Raw genomic sequence first — 12,921 nt, forward strand, 5'->3', positions numbered from 1 at the left:
AATCACTATATGGGGGATGAATTACTATATGGGGGATGAATTACTATGGGGGATGAATTACTATGGGGGATGAATTACTATATGGGGGATGAATTACTATATGGGGGATGTATTACTATGGGGGATGAATTACTATATGGGGGATGAATTACTATGGGGGATGAATTACTATATGGGGGATGAATTACTATATGGGGGATGTATTACTATGGGGGATGAATTACTATATGGGGGATGAATTACTATATGGGGGATGTATTACTATGGGGGATGAATTACTATGGGGGATGAATTACTATGGGGGATGAATTACTATATGGGGGATGAATTACTATATGGGGGATGTATTACTATGGGGGATGAATTACTATATGGGGGATGAATTACTATATGGGGGATGAATTACTATGGGGGATGAATTACTATATGGGGGATGAATTACTATATGGGGGATGTATTACTATGGGGGATGAATTACTATATGGGGGATGAATTACTATATGGGGGATGTATTACTATGGGGGATGAATTACTATGGGCGATGAATTACTATGGGGGATGAATTACTATATGGGGGATGAATTACTATATGGGGGATGTATTACTATGGGGGATGAATGACTATATGGGGGATGAATTACTATATGGGGGATGAATTACTATGGGGGATGAATTACTATGGGGGATGAATTACTATATGGGGGATGAATTACTATATGGGGGATGAATTACTATGAGGGATGAATTACTATGGGGGATGAATTACTATATGGGGGATGAATTACTATGGGGGATGAATTACTATATGGGGGATGAATTACTATGGGGGATGAATTACTATGGGGGATGAATTACTATAGGGGGGATGAATTACTATGGGGGATGAATTACTATATGGGGGATGAATTACTATGGGGGATGAATTACTATATGGGGGATGAATTACTATGGGGGATGAATTACTATATGGGGGATGAATTACTATAGGGGGGATGAATTACTATGGGGGATGAATTACTATATGGGGGATGAATTACTATATGGGGGATGAATTACTATGGGGGATGAATTACTATAAAACAGTGGTTCTTAACCTGGGTTCGATCGAACCCCAGGGGTTCAGTGAGTCAGTCTCGTGGGTTCGGCAGAGGTGAAGACCCACACCCGACTCATATGATTCGTGCAGTAAATATTCATTATTATGTTTTTGTTTTTGTGTGAAAATCATGTTTTAATGATTTTGTTCTTTGTTCTTAACGGTTTTGTTCATTTTGTGCACCTATGTATAAATATATACCTATGTTTTGAATTTTAAAAATCATATTTTATTTTTCCAATTAAGAAGGGTTCGGTGAATGCGCATATGAAACTGGTGGGGTTCAGTACCTCCAACAAGGTTAAGAACCACTGCAATAGAGTATTCATATCCTCAATCACCGAAGTGGCAAAGTTTTGTTTCTCGCAAAGCAGGGGAAGCCTTTGCAGTTACATCTTGAAAGGTCCCCTCCAGGGGTGGACTGACAACTTATGGGACCCGGGCAATAGGGGATCATGGGGCCCCCATGTCTTTGCCCACACTCAAACCACGCCCAAAAAGCCAATGAAAGGTAAAAGGGGCATCTCATGGGGCCCCCTACTGACCCTGGGCCCTCAGACAGTGCCTGAGTTCCCAAATAGTCAGTCCGCCCCTGGTCCCCTCCCAATGTTAAGAGCATGTGTGCTTGCATGGTTCAGAAGGGGTGCTTGCAAATTTGTATCCTCTCATCCTGGCTTCATGCTTGTATAGGGATTTTTATGAACTTTAAGTGGGAAATTCTGTTTGTGACAGTACCGTTTTTGTGTAATATGTACCGTCTTTTCAAGAAAAAAATGTCATGGGGTCTCCCTAGCACTACTGATGCTAATCAGTGCTAGCATGGCAGTAGTGCTACCATCACTACGTAGCAGTTCCTTGGTTAGTTTGTTTCTGTTTATAAACAAAACAACTGTGAATATGATCCTGGATGATGCCATTGGCCAGATAAGGTCATGACCATATTTGGTTAATGATGTCACCCAGGATTCCCAGTCAAGAAGCTGTCAGTTGGTGGATTGTGACTAACAAGGATTTACATTTCTGGAGAATGTGATTGATGTTGGATTACCACTGGGAGATGTTTAATTTATTTCTGAACTTTTTTTCTTGCTTATTTCATTATTTCATGAGTAACAAGGAGTACTACTGTATATAGTATATATACTATATGTATATATAGGGGACAGCTGATTTCTGTGACACTACTTATTCTAATAGGGCTTACAGAGACATTTACTAAGGATTCAGTACACATCCTGGGAAAAAGTAATTAACAGCTTTCCCGCCGTCCTATAGAAGAAATACTGCTACAGGGAGGCAGGGGTGCGCAAAATCATGTATATATATATATATATATATATATATATATATATATATATGTGTGAGTGTGTGTGTGTGATTTTGTATTTCCGGGTAGGGGGCGCACACGAGCTGTTATTCGCGGCCTCGACTGTCAATCAATGGGTCCCGACCAGTGATTACTCGCCAGCACCCGATGATCGCCGAGTATTACCAATAGGGGGAGAAAACTGTATGTAAACAATACAGTTCTCTCCCCTGTCAGCTCCAGCACACTGCTTTGTATGGCTTTGCAAAGGCTATATTTGGTCAATGATGTCACCACTAGCCCAGTTCCTTCTTTTGTATAGATAATGCCAGTTCGGGTTGATGTCACTTAGCTAGTGCTACCATTGGGATTATTTACTTTCACTGGGTTGTTTTTTTTTAACAGCATGAGGACATGTGGCCTGGAATGATTCAGGAGGGATGGTGCATGTTTGTTACCCCCTTTCCTGACCAGTATGACTATTGGTCTGGTATGGAGTTTTAAGTGGACCTCATGCGTTTTTCTTGTTTTTTTGTGTGAACTACCCCCTCAAAATCCATACCAGACAAAAAGGGGTTGATTTACTAAAACTGGAGAGTGCAAAATCGGGTGCATCTATGCATGGTAGCCAAAACCTTTTAACTTCAGCTTGTTAAAAAAAAAGGCGACTGATTTCTTTGCAGAGCTGCACCAGATTTTTCACACTCCAGTTTTAGTAAATCAACCCCAAAGAGTCCAATGCATATTTTAGGGGGAGAATCTATACTTTTTTTCATTCTTGCTGTAGGATATACTACAGCAAAAATTAAATTTACAAAGCAAAAATGGTACAGTTTAATTTGCCAGCAAATGACATTCATTGCTGGCTTCTTAAAAGAAAAACCTTTCCAAATATCCACAGGATACACAACAGACCATTGGAGGAGTCTGTGTGCTTTTTTTTTTAAAACAAAGATGCTCTCAAAGACAGCTGTAAAAAGTCATTTGATTGCAATTTTACAACTTTTTTCCTTTGCAAATGTCAGTGCTGTTGCAGCACTTACTTTACATTCCAAAGATGCGCTCCTTTACAAGCAGGATTAGGGCACCCCAAGGCATTTATTTATTTCAATTGGGATTGTTTAATGTTTCACTTTAAAGAGGTTGTAAAGGTTGTTTTTTTATTTCTGTTTTCTTTATGTCTATTATTTTTGTATTTTCTAGAAAAAAAAAACATGTTCTACTTAACAGCTCTATGCACAGAGCTTCCCCAAACGTCTTCTAGAGTGCTCAGCTGGTGTTGTCAGCTCTTCCTCTTCTTCCTCTTCCACTTTGTAATGTTTTTTTTTTTTTGCCTTATAAGGCCATTACTGCTCTGGTCAAGCAAACACAGTCAGGAACTGCAATGTAAATTGGGTACTACCTTATACAAGAAGGGACTCGGCCTCAGCACCATCTTGTCCACATTAAAGTCAGACATTCCCCTGGCAGAGTTGATGCCGAAGATTAGTGATGACAAATGTTTGTGTCAAGATAAGTTTGCAAACTTTCAAGATAAGTTTGCAAATGAAGCTTGTGGTGCCAAATCTGAACCCTTCAGAAGTCAATAGGAGCCAAATGTTAAACAACAGTAATTTGTAGGCTAATAGGGAAGAGAATATTAAAAAAATGACATCGGGGGCTAGGTATAGCCTTGGGGAATATGCACCAATGCAAAAAAAAATTGAAAAAATTCTGTTTATGAGGAGAAGGGATTTAAATAATACATACAAAATTTCTTTAAATAACATGCCTGGGAGATGCACTTGAACCTGACTATGAAGTGGCATGTTTACAATGTATACAGCCTATTATAGCAAAGCTGGCAATCACAGAAAATAAAATATACCTACTTCTTGGTCCACCAACATCCCATAGAATCATTGGATGGAGATTGAGATAGGATATATCAGGGGCAGACTGACCATTTGGGAACTCGGGCACTGCCCGAGGGCCCGGGGTCAGTAGGGGGCCCCATGAGATGCCCCTGGTACCTTTCAAAGGCTTTTTTGGGTGTGGTTTGAGTGTGGGCGAAGACACAGGGGCCCCATGATCCCCTATTGCCCGGGGGCCCCATGAGTTTTCAGTCCGCCCCTGGGATATATTTACTCTGTACATCTTAACAGCTTCTTTATCCCATGGGCTTTGCTGGTATGAGCTGGAAAAGATGTCAACAGAAGTGTTCCCTTGCTCCAGCATGTTCATTTCTAACCAACATTCTGTACAACCCAGAAATTGCAGTCTATCTTATGTTCACATGCTACCATGGACCCAAGAACATATATTTCATTTTGGATGTTGTCAGAATTTATTTTGTTATATTTAGCATTCTTTTGTATATTTGTTTGCCCAGGTAGATTCAAAAAAGTTACAAAAGATTGCTATATATTAGTTTTTGGTTTTTATAATTAAGGTGGATTTGATATTCATATATCAAAACTATTCATAAGCATTTGATATTTTTGGACCCAATGAAATTATTAATGCAAAATTCGTCTGCCCCTAATTTTTCAAACCTAAGAATTGCATTAGACTGTGGAACTGAACTGCCTGACTGTGACAATTTCAAATTCATTTTTCAATTTTAGAATCCATTTTTTCAGATTTTTTGACATTCATTATAATGTCCTTAAGGAGATTTTTATATATCCGAAGCACCAAAAATATAATTTTCAACTATAAAATTGATTTGTAATGAAATGCATGTCTATTGATTTCCTGAGGTGCTTAAACCAGAGGGGAGATTTGTATACATTAGAATCTCCGTAAATAACATTTTCATCTGCAAATCGATTAGTAACAAAACAAAATGCACATGTCCATTGGACCCTTGAGAGGCTCCATGCATTTAAACCAGAGGTGTCAAAGTTGTGTTGGAGACGCGGGTTGGAAACAAGCAATCTGTTCCATATTTTTTGGAGCTGTACCCAGTTAGGCCCCTTCAGGCATGCAGTAACTGTGGTTGTCAAACAGTTATTGGGGATTTTGCTCCCTCTAGATCCCCTCCATTGCCTCTTAGGCTTGCCCTTCCCTGGCATTACAAAACCCTCTAAGAGATTAATTGGAATAACCTGAGCTAGAATCTGATTGGTTAATCATACTCACCTTAATTTGCTATTGTTTTAATATCCTTTGTGTCAGGTGCACTTTGGATTCTTAATGTACTGTCTATATTTGCATTTCTGTATCTCCCTTGGGTGCAAACTCATTCCTTCCTCCCTATTCTTTTATCCTGGAGGAATCTTTCCAGAATTTGATTATGACTACAGTTTATGCAGTAATAACTACAACAGCCTTGTTTTCTAGTCACTCATTTATGTAGACAAATGTGAAAACTATTTTTTCATTGCTAACTGTAGGTGATGTATACTGGCTTTATGTTTCTAACAGTCAGACATTTGACTTCACTTTGTAAATGCAGTTCATTTCATATCCTTTATTGTTAAGACATTAAAAATGGTGTTTAAACTTACAGTAGATAACAGCTCCCAGCTGCTTTGTTCTGTTTGTAAACTGGAGATTTCCTGTCATCTATTCCTACCCTCTATTCTAGACACTTGGTAAAGATGGTAATGGCAGATCACACACACACACACACACACACACACACACACACACAAAATAATGTGGTGTTGCCCCTAAAATTACTTCCCAGACCCTTATCTTTGATGAGGTTCAAGGAGCACCCCATGCAAAAAAAAAAAAAAACTAAACAAACGATGTGCCACCCCGCCCTCATATTCCATTCCATTGTGTCAATGATCCATCGTGTCATTAACCAAATATGTTTACAATTATATGTGGTCAGTGATGTCACCCAGCATACCCCACCTCATTGCATACATTCCATGGTGGGGACCCGGAGCTGTCATTTGCATCAAGTAGTAATTGGGAGTGGAATGTGTCCGCAGTCAGTGGATTTTTTTCTTTTGGTGGGCCGGTTAGAGTAGTTCTATTTACTGGAGTGAGTCTGCATCACTGGATGACATGGTTGAGGATGTATGATCAATAAGTGCAGCGCTTAAGGGTTAATTATGTGCCAAATATATGAAATAAATTAAATGCAAAAGCAATAAATGTATAAAGTCCTTTGTAAATACACTAGGCACTGTAGGTTAAGTGCTACTATAAAAAGTCAATACACGCAAAATAAAAGTTCATGTTGGTGAAAATCTGACATCAGTCAGATAATGGTGCTTCGTGAAGATCCCGTGCCCAAGTGATTTCAAATGAATTGCATGCAATATTAATCCATTCAGAAAAGTGCAGGGGATATGATAAAAATGTGAACTCACCAGATGTGCATAATAAATGTGGAATTTGTATTAATTGGTGGTATGATCTGCCAGAGGTACCCTTTAAGGTGGATCAGATGTGCAGCCTGGAAAGAATCTTCCACCTGTGTATCTGGGGCTGCCCTGCAGCCATCCTCCAAATGGAATCCTGAAAGTTATTAGCTCAGGGTCTTGCATAGGAGGATCAAAAACAACAGTGTTTTTATTGTCAATGTTTTGCTCAGTCCATCTTTCTCAAGATACTTGATCTTGGATAGAACATATCTTCAGAAGTATTGAAGCTAACCAAGGATAAGGTTAGCTTCATTACTCCTGAACATATGTTCTATCCAAGATCAAGTGTCTTCAGAAAGATGGACTGAGCAAAACGTTGACAATAAAAACACTGCTGTTTTTGATCTTCCTCCTATGCAAGACCTTGAGCTAATAACGTTCAGGTTCCCATTTGGAGGATGGCTGCAGGGCAGCCCCAGATACACAGGGGGAAGATTCTTTCCAGGCTGCACATCTGATCCACCTTAAAGGGTACCTCTGGCAGATCATACCACCAATTAATACAAATTCCACATTTATTATGCGCATCTGGTGAGTGCACATTTTTATCATATCCCCTGCACTTTTCTGAACGGATTAATATTGCATGGAATTCATTTGAAATCACTTGGGCACGGGATCTTCACGAAGCACCATTATCTGACTGATGTCAGATTTTCACCAACATGAACTTTTATTTTGCGTGTATTGACTTTTTATAGTAGCACTTAACCTACAGTGCCTAGTGCCTTTACGAAGGACTTTATACATTTATTGTTTTTGCATTTAATTTATTTCATATATCTGGCACATCATTAACCCTTTAGCGCTGCACTTATTAGTCATATATGTTATTGAAGGTCTTTTGGGTTCCTTTTTAGTGCCTTTGCTGCTGACTCCATCTTAATCTTGAGCGCTCGCTAATTTCTTCATCGTATACCATGATTGAAGATGGATTTTCATGGTGGGACATTTTTATTTATTTAAATTAAAAACTTGTTAAAAAAGTGTGTGTGTTTATTTACTATTTATATTTTTATATTTATCATAAGAAAATACTGATTAGTAGTAGCACCCTGGGGTAATAGGGAATGAAGTATGGCCATTTAGTACGACTCTATTAAGAATGATAATATTTTCTTCTAACCCTGGTGTGGTATTCATAACTTTAAAACTTTCAGTTGTAGGCGATGGAAGCAATGGCTGACTGCCAAAGAGAGACAGTATATTTAGAAAAGCTTTGCAGACCAACAGTGGATGCTAATGTAAGTTTAAAATTTTTTTTATGAAAAATGGTTGAGGTTTTAAAATATGAGAGTAGTTCACTTTTATTCCCAACAGTAATACCAGCTTTAGACAATGCAGTGGATAAGACACCCCTGAATATGTTGTTCTAAGAATGAGGCCTGGAAACCAGAAGTGAGACACACAATGGTGGCTGAGGGGAGATTAGAGACATATCAGAGTACAGGACTGAAGAATGATCAGTGAGGAGCGACTACACTTACAACATACTGTGTTTGTTTTAGACTAAAAGTGTTGCATATTCCATGAGAAATATCCTGAAAAGTTATTGTGTTGGGCAGATCCTATGATAAGCCACAAACCATTGCAACTTTATTAACTGACTGACATCTTAGAGTATAAGAGCAAAATAAATATTTGGTTATTGGGGTACTGTGAAATAGGGCCTGGAAAGTGGCCTAGAAAGTGGATAGAGACTAGGCACCAGCAACATATATTTTTTTAGATTGTTCTGCAACCAGTGATCCAGTTGTTTAATGCAAGGTTGTGTGAGATGGGGAAACATCTCTCATTGTTTGAATACTGCTTGTGTGGAGTAAATTAAATGTTTTGACTGACATTCTGCAGTTTAGCCACAAGATGTCACTGTTTTTCTAACATGTCCTCAGACTGCATAGAGATTTCTATATTCATGAAGAGGTGGAGTTTTCACACAGAGGAGAGAGAGCAGCCATGTTCTGGAGAATGGTGAATGAGGGGGGCCGTGTGGGCTGAGAATCTGATGACATCCAGGTGTGAGAGCATCCCTCCGTAACCAGAGATTGCTGCCAGGAATGCTGATGAGATTGCTGCCAGGAAGCTGATGAGATTACTGCCAGGAAGGTTGATGAGAGCAGAGGAACTAAGCAACATATATGGCTAGACCACATGCTTGTTGGAGAGACATTTGTTCTGTTCAGAGTCACCAGCGGATGAAAAGCAGAGCCGGGTCGGTAAGATCGTACACGCACCTCATTTCAGTGTTGGCGCCTTGAGACTGAGTCCAGGCCTGTAGTTAGTTAGTTAGGGTCTCTGTTTGTGTCAGGCCACAAGTGTTGTTACTGATCATTGGAAGGACTCCACAACTTAAAATGACATTTCACATTGGAGAGCTGATAAAATCCTACAAACTCAAGCCAGTATGGCATTTTGCTCAGAAGGAATACTCAGGCACGTGCTACAGGACCAGTTATGGAAGAGGGAATACTGTAGATTTGTGTAAGATTGTAAGCTGTTGTGCTGCACCACAGGCTAGCCCATACCGTACACCCATACACTGATTCCTGCTCTTATAGGGTAATAACAGGTAAGGTGTGGCAGCTTATTTGTGTCCACCAGTAGGTAAATTACTTCACTTTCTACCTTCATCCATCAGAAGGCGCCGTGCTGTGCTGCACAAGGGTCTCAGCCTTTGGGCTGGGTGTATGTAAATTTATTGTATGTTTCCAGCATTTGTGGTTGTGTTTATTTGCCACATCTAAATAAAATTCTGTAGTGGCAAAAGCTGGTGTTGGGGTTGCTTTCCTCGTTCGTGACTTCACTGTATCCTGGGGAGTCCACCCCAGTACACGGCTTACAGTTGCATATAAAAAAAAATGTTTTTTTACATATCATTGTTTGCCCCTTTCAGTTTGGATTGTAAACTACACACCAGTGGGTGAACGTATGCATTCTCTGATATCACCTAAGGACCACATGTTACATTTAGCACCTACTCTAAGAGATTGTAGGAGATAAAACAAATGATACTGTAAATGTTACAGAACTATAGACATGCTATAGAATATAGAGACTGTAGATGTAGTACAAAAAAAAAAACAGACTGTGAACCTGCTACATAAGATTTTTGAATATTGCAAATGTGATACTTGAGATAATAAGACACTGTGACTAGGTATGGTCAAACACCATAAAACACCAGAAAGTAATATAGGACATGCTTAGACAGCACAGAGATCACTATCAATATTGTTGCCTCAAAAATTACTACCTTGGCATTTAAAGTACAGTATACTGTATCTAAAGCCCAACATTTTAGTTTTCAATTGTAATAGAGCATAGATTAGTTAAAACACCTGTTGTTTTTTAGCCATCTATATTTTATATGGAAGATTTTTCTTCACTTCTTTCCCTGTAGCCACAACAGAAAGTGAGAGGAACATTTTTTCTTAAACAGCTGTCACTCAGACAAGTTTTCATTTTGGAAGATTTCCCTTTGCTTAATTTTCAAAAGTTTAAGTTTGAGACATACTTTAAATATCCTCACAGCCCTTTATAAGTTTACTCACTACTGCTTTATTCAATCATTCATGTAATAATCCCTGATTTGCTTTATCTAGGAACATTACAAACCTGGTAACTCTGCAGACTACTGCAACCTACACCAGCACACAGATGTACAGCGGGTGCAATGTCACATGCTTTTTACACCTGGAGAGAAGATAAATCATAGGGATTATATTAGGATTGAAGGAGTCTTGGAAAAGGTAGTAAGTTACTCTTCACCTTCTGTAGCCTTCTAACTTCAGCTTGTTCAATGAAGCTCTGACAATAAAACCTTGAAGCTGACTGGTTTCTGTGCGGAGCTGCAGTTGCAGTTTTTAGTAAATAACCTCCATTGCAGGACTGAACAAGGCCAAAGAACATGGTTTAGGCAGCAAGACCATTGATTAAATCCATGGAAAAAGAAAATCCTTCAATCTAAATTAATTAATTTTATACATATTACGTCTTTCTCTAACACAGTCCTATATGTAGTACAGATCTAGCACACAAAATTGATTTTCATAATAAATTAACTTTTCTTTGAACTGTAGTGACAAAAATAGAAATATTAAAATGTAATGAAAGTGAAGAAAATGTTTCTAGTCTAGGTTAGTACATTCATATTTGCTTACACTTGTGATAAGTATCACTTAATTTATATCTCCAAAATGCAGCTGGTTTCATTTTTTATAAAGATGGAATTGTTTTACTTTCATTAAAAACAATTAGCATTGCCCCTTCAGGTTAGCCAATGTATACAATTAAAGGGAATTTGTGACACTAAAAATACCTTTTGATCTCTTCTCTGGTCTTCGATTCCAAAATACATCCTAAATGACTGATTAGCTTTTAGGTCTAAACAGTTATACAACTTTTGGTGTCAGAACTCACTGAAGCCAAATAACCAACTTGACAGCCCTGAAAGGTTCATCTTGACAGTGAAGTTCAGAACAGATCAGAGGTATTTCTCCATTTGACAGAATTCCTTTAAAGTTTAACTCTGAGGAAATAGGCAAAAACAAAGATGGACTGTCTTTCCTGCCAACTGATTTGTAATGTTTCTCCACTATTCTGGTGGTGCAGACATACCTGCCAAAGTCAACTGTCTTTGAGACCTTCCTGAAAATTACACTGCCAACGAGCAATACAACCTGGTCTAGGAACAACCCTTCCCTGTAATTGGACAATAAAAGAACAGCAACACATTGTTAAGATAGTCTCTGTGCTCTCTTCTCCTTTAAGAAAGCTATTGTTAGCACAGACATCATTCTGAAATGCAACAAAGCCACACTGGCTTACAGTGCTGCCTCGACCAATCAGAGTGCTGCTGTGAAGAGGGCTGAAGGGACCTGCTATCAATACAGATTTGGAGACTTCTGACAGATTTATCTAAAAATATAAATTTACTGTTGGATAAAAGACCATGTAGGGAGAGGCATGGATCCAACCATTATTGACCTTGTTCTAACATAAAAGAGATAGTTGCATAGCTTTTTCTGTTTTTATTTCTATAAATGTTCCTGAATATGAAAAAGTTTGTTCTGCATACCTATTGCTGACTGCAAGGCAACTAGCATTTTCACTAGACATCAAGGGCAACTTCCATATCACTTTTAGAAGGTTTTCTTTAGATCATGATTTCTTTTTATATCTGCCTCAAATTTAGCTTTTTATATTCATGATGTTGACTAAAAACCTAACAATCATGGACTAAAAAAGTGGTGGTTATTTTGTAAATAATATGTATTTATTTACTAGTGTACCATTCCAGATGAATGATGAATCAAGTCAGAATTACTTCTCATGTTTGTCTTCAGTTCTATTGAATATTTATTCCAGTAACACACAATCTTCTATACATCAGATATAGATTTTAATGTAACTGAAGTTATTTAACTGTGAAAGAAAAATAAGACATATGGCTAAAATCATCCATGTATACAGATGTATCTGACTGTAGTGAAATGAACAGTCAAATACTTGGGCAATTCTCCCTTCATCTGACTTAAGGTTCCTACCAGGCAATCTCTAAATTGCTGTCTATGAGGGAAAAGTTTGACAAAATGTTTTAGAAGATCTGATTATATCTCAGAAGATATGAATAAGAATATAAGTTGAAACTTTCCAGCACACAAGCACTCTTGAAAGACTGACACCAAGATTCATGAATAAAGCATTTTGTTCTCCATGCACTAGAAGATTTTTTACATGAAAATTGGTATTATGCAACAAGCCTACCTCAATCAAAGTAGTAGCCATTAAGGCTAAAACTGATAGATTTATGGAAAATGGGTTAGTAACAATATACATTGAAAGAGTTCTAGAATATAGACACACATGGAGGACATAGTAAAGGCTAAAACAGTTGCACACTTGGCTATTAAAGTCAAATGGTGTAACTATATTCTTGTCATAACCACTGAAAGATTATTGGACTGACAATATGATGCTGCATAAATCAACCAAATTCTCTGTTCTGCAGCAAATACAACTCCAGAGAAGAAAAACGTTTGTCTCCCACTTTGAGGTCCCCTCCCAACTGCAAGAGTTAACTTCTCATTTAGCTTAGGTAATGCTGATTAAGATAATATACCTGTATTTACCTTATTTCTTTGTCCCCCGCC

The sequence above is a fragment of the Staurois parvus genome, unplaced genomic scaffold, assembly GCF_062004578.1.
Source record: "Staurois parvus isolate SC_StPar_1 unplaced genomic scaffold, SC_StPar_1.0 ptg000007l, whole genome shotgun sequence".
NCBI lineage: Eukaryota > Metazoa > Chordata > Amphibia > Anura > Ranidae > Staurois > Staurois parvus.